Raw genomic sequence first — 7994 nt, forward strand, 5'->3', positions numbered from 1 at the left:
GAAAGGCGGGGTACACCCTGGACAAGTCGCCAGGTCATCACAGGGCTGACACATAGACACAGACAACCATTCATACTCACATTCACACCTACGCTCAATTTAGAGTCACCAGTTAACCTAACCTGCATGTCTTTGGACTGTGGGGGAAACCGGAGCACCCAGAGGAAACCCGCACGGACACGGGGAGAACATGCAAATTCTGCACAGAAAGGCCCTCGCCGGCCACGGGGCTCGAACCCGGACCTTCTTACTGTGAGGCGACAGCGCTAACCACTACACCACCGTGCCGCCCTAATTGATTCATATTTATGTATTTATTTATTTGTGTGGCGGCACGGTGGTGTAGTGGTTAGCGCTGTCGCCTCACAGCAAGAAGGTCCTGGGTTCGAGCCCCGTGGCCGGCGAGGGCCTTTCTGTGTGGAGTTTGCATGTTCTCCCCGTGTCTGCGTGGGTTTCCTCCGGGTGCTCCGGTTTCCCCCACAGTCCAAAGACATGCAGGTTAGGTTAACTGGTGACTCTAAATTGAGCGTAGGTGTGAATGTGAGTGTGAATGGTTGTCTGTGTCTATGTGTCAGCCCTGTGATGACCTGGCGACTTGTCCAGGGTGTACCCCGCCTTTCGCCCGTAGTCAGCTGGGATAGGCTCCAGCTTGCCTGCGACCCTGTAGAAGGATAAAGCGGCTAGAGATAATGAGATGAGATGAGATTTATTTGTGTGCTTGCTCATTTGTTGACTATTTTACTTACTAATGTACCCACTTTATTTTTTGGTACATTTATTCTGTTTTTGTGGCCTCTCCTGTTCATGATTTCCTTATACTCTCACTGGCCACTTTAATAGGAACTTGTTCTTGATTCTAAAACCACACTCACAACCCGCTGTGCGTGCTGCTACAGGCGGTCTACGGTAAAAAATTTGGCGAAACCGTGCTTGAGACTTGCGCGACACTTGCGTGTTCAGCGCCATAGAAGGTCGCAGACTGGCCGTGGAGACTTTTGGTCCTGCACATGCAAATTCTAAGGGTATTGCGAAAAATCAAGAATACATACACTATGTCCAGGACCCGTACTCATTTTGTACGCCTGAACCAAGTCAGCAGCATGGCTAGTAGGGGCTTTTTGCGATGACAGTAAGATGCACGGTTTTTGTACAAGTAACGTGCCTCTACACAAGTACTCCACACTTGCTATTTGTGCGGCCCCCAAGACAGAAGTACATCTCACTTTCTACCCGTATGTGTGGCGTGCACGCAGCACACGTGACCCGCATGCGACACAAGGGGCAAGATTCTGGGGAGGAACCAAGGAACTGATTATGTAGCATTATAGAAGGGAAGAAGATGGCTGTCGCCATACTGTCGCAACAGTTGCGGGAGTTGGACCTTTATGGGCAGATGATAGAAGCTGAGGAGCAGCACGAAGCGATACTGGCTTTGCTAATACAGGAACACCGATGTCAGAATGCGAGGCAGTGGTCTCTGTTCCATCTTTTCCCAATCACTTCTTCTCTCTTATCCTCTGCTGAATGCAACCTGTACTTGACAAGTACTTTGCCCGTACTCCTCCCCCAAACTTTCCCCCGGGGTCACCGCGACCCTGCGGCGCGGCTGCGAGCTACCAAACCCTGCGACCCGTGTGTGTCCAAAACACTTACGGCAGGTTGAGAGTGTGGCATAAGATTCCTATTCTTGGCTGCAGGAGTGGAACCCAGTGTGGTGTTCTGCTGTTGCATGCTGAGATGCTTTTCTGCTTATCACAGTTGTAAAGAGTGTCTATATGAGTTACTATATACTTCCTGAAAGCTAGCTCAAACCAATCTATGATAGCACAAACATCATTAAATGGTAGAGCAAGCAGCACAATGAACACACTCTCTCTTTCCTAGTTAAGATGCTCTTAACATTAAGAGGCTTTTGGGAAACCTACAGTACCCTGGCCATTTTCCTCTGACCTCTCTGATCAACAAGGTGTTTGTTTCCATCATAGAACTGTCGCTCTCTTTTTTCACACCATTCTGTGTAAACTCTGTGTGTGAAAACCCCAGGAGACCAGCAGTTTCTGAAATACTCAAACCGGTCCATGTGGCTCAAACCAACACTCATGCCACAGTGAAAGTCACACTTCGAGAGCACGATTTTTCCCATTTTGATGTTTGAACATTGTGAACATGAACTGAAGCTCTTGATTTGTATCTGCATGATTTTATGCACTGTGCTGCTGTCAAGGCTGATTAGAGAGCTGCATAAAACAGCAAGTGGATGTAGGGTTGTACCTAATAAAGTGGTCAGTGAGTGTACAGTATTGTTTACGTACATGTATGACATCCTTATTTTGTTGATCTTTGCATTATCTCATCTCATTATCTGTAGCCGCTTTATCCTGTTCTACAGGGTCACAGGCGAGCTGGAGCCTATCCCAGCTGACTACGGGCGAAAGGCGGGGTACACCCTGGACAAGTCGCCAGGTCATCACAGGGCTGACACATAGACACAGACAACCATTCACACTCACATTCACACCTACGCTCAATTTAGAGTCACCAGTTAACCTAACCTGCATGTCTTTGGACTGTGGGGGAAACCGGAGCACCCGGAGGAAACCCACGCGGACACGGGGAGAACATGCAAACTCCGCACAGAAAGGCCCTTGCCGGCCACGGGGCTCGAACCCGGACCTTCTTGCTGTGAGGCAACAGCGCTAACCACTACACCACCGTGCCGCCCTCAGTTTTTCTGATATCTCATCTCATTATCTCTAGCCGCTTTATCCTTCTACAGGGTCGCAGGCAAGCTGGAGCCTATCCCAGCTGACTACGGGCGAAAGGCGGGGTACACCCTGGACAAGTCGCCAGGTCATCACAGGGCTGACACATAGACACAGACAACCATTCACACTCACATTCACACCTACGCTCAATTTAGAGTCACCAGTTAACCTAACCTGCATGTCTTTGGACTGTGGGGGAAACCGGAGCACCCGGAGGAAACCCACGCGGACACGGGGAGAACATGCAAACTCCGCACAGAAAGGCCCTCGCCGGCCACGGGGCTCGAACCCAGGACCTTCTTGCTCTGAGGCGACAGCGCTAACCACTACACCACCGTGCCGCCCTCAGTTTTTCTGATATAAAAAAAAAAATGAGACCACAATAAATAATTTCAAAACTTTTCCAACCTTTAATGTGATCTATAACCTGTACAATTCAATTGAAAAACAAATCTGTTAGGGGAGAAAACATAAAAAATAAAAAAAAATGTACAACAAGTTGGTTGCGCAAGTGTGCACACCCTTAAACTAATACTTTGTTGAAGCACCTTTTGATTTAATTACAGCATTCAGTCTCTTTGGGTCGGAGTCTTATCAGCCTGCCACATCTAGACTTGGCAATATTTGCCCACTCTTCCTTGCAAAAGCGCTCCAAATCCGTCAGATTGCGAGGGCGTCTCTTGTGCACAGCCCTCTTCAGGTCACCCCACAGATTTTCAATTGGATTTAGGTCTGGGCTCCGACTGGGCCGTTCCAAAACTTTTTTGGGGTCATTGTCATGCTGAAAGATGAAATTCCTCTTCATCTTCAGCTTTCTAACAGACATCTGAAGGTTTTGGGCCAAACTTGACTGGTATTTAGAACTGTTTATAATTCCCTCCACCTTGACTAAAGCCCCTGTTCCAGCTGAAGAAAAACAACCCCAAAACATGATGCTGCCACCACCATGCTTCACCGTGGGTATGGGGTTCTTTTGGTGATGCGCAGTGTTGTTTTTGTGCCAAACACACCTTTTGAAATTGTGGTCAAAAAGTTCAACTTTGGTTTCATCAGACCATAACACATTTTCCCACATGCTTTTGGGAGAGTTGCTGTCTTTTTTTTTTTTTCCTGCAAAATTTACTCGGGCCTGGATGTTTTCCTTTGATCTTACCTCATAGTCCAGACATTTGTTGAATACGGGAGATTGTTGTCACATGTAGTACACAACCAGTACTTGGCAGAAATTCCTGCAGCTCCTTCAGTGTTGCTGTAGGCCTCTCGGCAGCCTCCCTGACCAGTTTTCATCTTGTCTTTTCATCAATTTTGGAGGGACGTCCAGTTCTCGGTAATGTCACTGTCGTCCCATATTTTCTCCACTTCTTGATGACGGTCTTCACTGTGCTCCATGGTATATCTAATGCCGTGGAAATGTTTTTGTACCCTTCTCCTGACTGATACCTTTCAACAATGAGATCCCTTTGACGCTTTGTAAGCTGTCTGTGAACGCTGGCTTTTGCTGGAGGAGGCAACTGAGTAAATGTCTGAGCTTTATTTGGGGTTAATCAGTAATTTTAATCAATGGCAGGTGTGAACCCAAAAACACTGAATGCTGTAATTAAATCAAAAGGTGCTTCAACAAAGTATTAGTTTAAGGGTGTGCACACTTATGCAACCAGCTTATTGTACGTTTTTTTGTTTTTCAATTGAATTGTACAGGTTATAGGTCACATTAAAGGTGGGAAAAGTTTTTAAATTATTTATCGTTGTCTTTTTTTTTGCATCATTTTAACAGGGTGTGTACACTTTTTTTATATCCACTGTGTCATAAAAATGTCTTCAGGTATTGACTGAAGTGTGTTATTTGATGTTTGTATGCAGACTAAATATAATCAAAATATAAATTCATATATAGAATGAAAAAGCGAAACTTCTTGAAAACCTTTGAATTGAAAACCATACTGAAAACGTCCTTTTTATAAATAGCAGTGTCAATTTTATGAGCCATTTGGAATCATGTGAGCTGTAAAAGCCGTTCTGTTCATCCTTACAGAGCTTTTATTAACTCAAGGCAGGGTGGAAATTAAATCTCAGGGCCGCACTGCGAACGTTTTTGTCACATCTGACACTGCTTTTGTCTTTCTGTCATATTACAGGAGGGAACGTGCGTTCGATGCCTATCAGCGGAAAAAGATGCGTCACACAAGCGTTTGTTGACATTGCAACAAAGTGCTTTGATTGAAAGGATATTGGATTTTCACTGTCTCACTGTCATGTTCCATGTAATCTCGTTTACATGATTATGTTTGAGGAAAAAAAAAAAAAAAGTACCAGTGCAGGCAAAACATCTTGCTTGTATGAGACACGTAGCAGATTAATACCACCGAGTGAGTCCTTATCATTTGTCCCAATATATTTGAGTTATTTAAAAACACCGTGTATGCAGGGCCGGATTAACATGGCCAGGGGCCCCTAGGCTACAAGTTGCTGTAGGCCCCCCCCGGCCACCACCATCTTATCCCATCTACCTGCAAAGAACTGTCTATTTTCTACATTTTAAAGTTTTTTTTTTGTTTGTTTTTTTCATTATTAAACTTTGTACAGCTGGGCCAGCAAAAACAGAACACCAAAAACTATAAGGTTTAGATTGACAACAACTTATCACAACTTATGCAACTGTCAATTGAATGTGCCTGTAGGCCTTTTAGGCAACTGAACTTCTCAAGTACATGATGAAGAGGCTATAATGAAAGGCAATAAAGACAAAGTAAACAAATTAATGATCAACAACCAGTATCATTCTTAAAAGTTTGTCCTCCTAGCTTTTCTTGTAGAAAAGTCATCAATTAGACTTGAAAAATCCAATGAACACAGAATGTCACTTTCAAGAGACATTAGAGACAGGTGATTCAATCTGCATTGGCCCATGGTGGATCTCAGTCTACTTTTAACCAATCCCAGTTTAGAAAAAGACCACTCTCCACTGGCATTAGTCACAGGCAAAGTCAGAAGGAGTCATAGGGCAATGTCAACATTTGGGAACACCGGCAGCAAGTTCCTCGTTCTCAAAACTTGCAGAAGAGATCTAGCAGAGGTGCCCTGGTTCTGCATTTCACTAACAAACTGTCTAAACTGCACAAGCTCTTCCACAAAATCTGCTTCCACATCACCAGAATATAGTTTCTGGAGCTCACAGGCATCCCTGCGGAGATCTGGCAAGGGCATGGACACGATGTTATTCAAAAATCCGAATGTTTGGTTAACTGTTTTGTAGGAATTATATCTCCGATCTAGTTCTGCAACGAGACGGTCAATTATCGTAAGAAACACCCTTGTTCTAAACCAGTGGCGGCTGCTGGTTTTTAAAACACGGGAAGCCCATTTTACGTATTCATCGTAAAACCTCATCTCATCTCATTATCTCTAGCCGCTTTATCCTTCTACAGGGTTGCAGGCAAGCTGGAGCCTATCCCAGCTGACTACGGGCGAAAGGCGGGGTACACCCTGGACAAGTCTCCAGGTCATCACAGGGCTGACACAGACAACCATTCACACTCACATTCACACCTACGGTCAATTTAGAGTCACCAGTTAACCTAACCTGCATGTCTTTGGACTGTGGGGGAAACCGGAGCACCCGGAGGAAACCCACGCGGACACGGGGAGAACATGCAAACTCCACACAGAAAGGCCCTCACCGGCCCTGGGGCTCGAACCCAGGACCTTCTTGCTGTGAGGCGACAGCGCTAACCACTACACCACCGTGCAGCCCATCGTAAAACCTGTAGGCCGGATATCAAAGCATAGAAAAGTGTGCCCCATTAGCACAGTGAACTAGACAACCCTACCTAGTGGCAGAAAGTATTTTTGCTTGTACATTTCATGTTATAGTCTGGCTTGCCAGGCTAGTGCCTCATATCCTTAATCAAAAATATCAAACATCCAAAAATCACTGGCTATTCAACCAAGAGCCTTGAACATCATACCCTGATGTGCAACACAGTCTTTAACACAACACCCAGCTGTGCAACACATCCTTGAACATCATCTGCAACACAGTCTGGAAATTCATAACCAGGTAGGCTATGCAACACACAGAACCTTGAATATTATACCCAGGTATAACCTATAACACAGAGCCCACCAGTCTCTTAACATTACTGAACAATATACACACTTCACATTCATGAACACTATTTATACACAAATTCTGCCCTCCGCTCCTTTTCCAGAAAATGGTCTGTGACCCTGTCATACCAGCTGGTTGTGCTTTCCAGAGACTTCACCAATTTCTGTTAGCAGCTAGCACTGCAGATCCCAATAAGGCTCAAGCTAGCCTACAACCAGATTGAACTACAAATGAAATAAACGAGTGAATTCACGAATGATCAAACTGATAGAATGGATGAAAGTTAACGGAGCACAACGAGTAATATTTACATTTATTTACAGAGTAATGTACAGAGACATCAATGAGAAGAACCGTTTATATGAAAAGAAATTCGGACAGCACTTTGGCACACGACTACACTTTCTCGACATCCGCGAGGGACTGACTGATCATACTTCCGTGTTCCTCGCCGAAGTACCGCCCTCCTCATGTCTTTCAAACACCACCTCCAATAATCCTTCATCAGCCCGGCTTCTTGTCCCTCCCACTGTCTCGTTTAGTCTCAGAGAAGCCCGGCTTCCCTGGAAGTGACGATTTTGTTGATTTTAGCCAATAACAACTAGCCGAAATTGGCTGTTCAGAGCCGTCTCGTAGACTGCAACGGATACCCGGCTGCCAGTCAGTGTTGCCAGATCCTGCTGACGTTTTCCATCCCAAAATATATTCAAAACCCGCCAAAATGCACTTAAAACCGCCCAATCTGGCAACACTGCTGCCAGTCCATAGAGCCCATTGAAATAAGAAAGGTTACAGCCTGGCAGCAAAGGTGATTCTCGTAGCGAACTGCAAGTTCGTCAGACATCACTCAAATAAGTTACAGGATAGTTATGAACATAAATACCATCTTGGGCATATATTATGTTATGCAAGTTATTGTTTTAATGAGAATTCAACGTCGTAGATGCTGCAGTTTGGGGAGAGAATTTTAGGGGAAGCTCAGCTTCCCTTGTTGTCTCTGAGAAATCGCCCCTGTTCTAAACGCGTATGTCCTTGATTACGATCTACTGTACTCGATCTACACATTTTATGAAATTTGTCAGAAAAAAACAACAATTTGATACTCTGAAGCAAAGTCTTTA

The sequence above is a fragment of the Neoarius graeffei genome, chromosome 10 (assembly GCF_027579695.1).
Source record: "Neoarius graeffei isolate fNeoGra1 chromosome 10, fNeoGra1.pri, whole genome shotgun sequence".
Taxonomy (NCBI): domain Eukaryota; kingdom Metazoa; phylum Chordata; class Actinopteri; order Siluriformes; family Ariidae; genus Neoarius; species Neoarius graeffei.